The sequence below is a fragment of the Geospiza fortis genome, unplaced genomic scaffold, assembly GCF_000277835.1.
Source record: "Geospiza fortis unplaced genomic scaffold, GeoFor_1.0 scaffold687, whole genome shotgun sequence".
Lineage (NCBI taxonomy): Eukaryota > Metazoa > Chordata > Aves > Passeriformes > Thraupidae > Geospiza > Geospiza fortis.
In genome coordinates this window covers 25,528-26,530 of record NW_005054647.1, presented here as the reverse complement: position 1 = coordinate 26,530, position 1,003 = coordinate 25,528, and positions in this window count along the sequence as shown.

Genomic DNA, 1,003 nt, shown 5'->3' with positions numbered 1-1,003 from the left:
TGGATGCTTTTTGAAGGAGCCCCCTCCCTGCCACTCACCGTGTTGTAGTTCCAGATGGTTTTCCAGGACCCGCTGAAGCTCCTTTGCTCAATGACAGCCACACGCCATTGCCTGTTGATGGTCACAATTTGGGAGTGGCCACCGATGATGACTTGAGTGTTGTTGAAGATGCCGCTGGGAATCTGCTGAGACTAAAAAGCAAAGGGAAAGAAGGCATTTCGTCTTTGAAGGAAGACTGTGATGTCACCAAAGCTTCCAAAATTCTCTGCTACAATGGAAGGATTGCTGGCCATCAGGTAATTCCCCGCACTGCATGCAATATTCTCTAAAGGACCCAGAACCAAAAAGTGGTAGTGAGCAGAGGCCATAAGAATTCTTTTCATGGATTCTGTGAATCATTCCTCTATCTGACAGCTGTCATCTGCTGTGTTTATCATATGATGCATGCTAGAGCACTGGCCAGAGGAAATCCATGCTCAAGGGCTTGCTTCGAATGCTCTGCTCTCTCATTGCTGCTCTCTTTTAGCATCTGAACCCTCTCAGAAGAGGTGCTCAGCAAGAAGAGCACCAGGGTTGGCTTTGGGCTGCAGCTCAGGATCCCCCCATTTGGTTCAAGAAATCTGTGGGCTAATGATTTCTCACCGGGAAATTGCCATTCCAGTTGCCGTTCCAATTGCCATTCCAGTTGTTGTTCCAATTGTTGTTGCCGATGCCATTCCAATTGTCGTTCCAGATGCCATTGCCATTCCAGTTGTTGTTCCAGTTGCCATTCCACTGGTTGTTCCACTCGTTGTTCCAGTTGCCATTCCACTGGTTGTTCCACTGGTTGTTCCAGTTGCCGTTCCACTGGTTGTTCCAGTTGCCATTCCAACTGTTGTTCCAGTTGCCGTTCCACTGGTTGTTCCAGTTGCCATTCCAACTGTTGTTCCAGTTGCCATTCCACTGGTTGTTCCACTGGTTGTTCCAGTTGCCGTTCCACTGGTTGTTCCAGTTGCCATTCCAA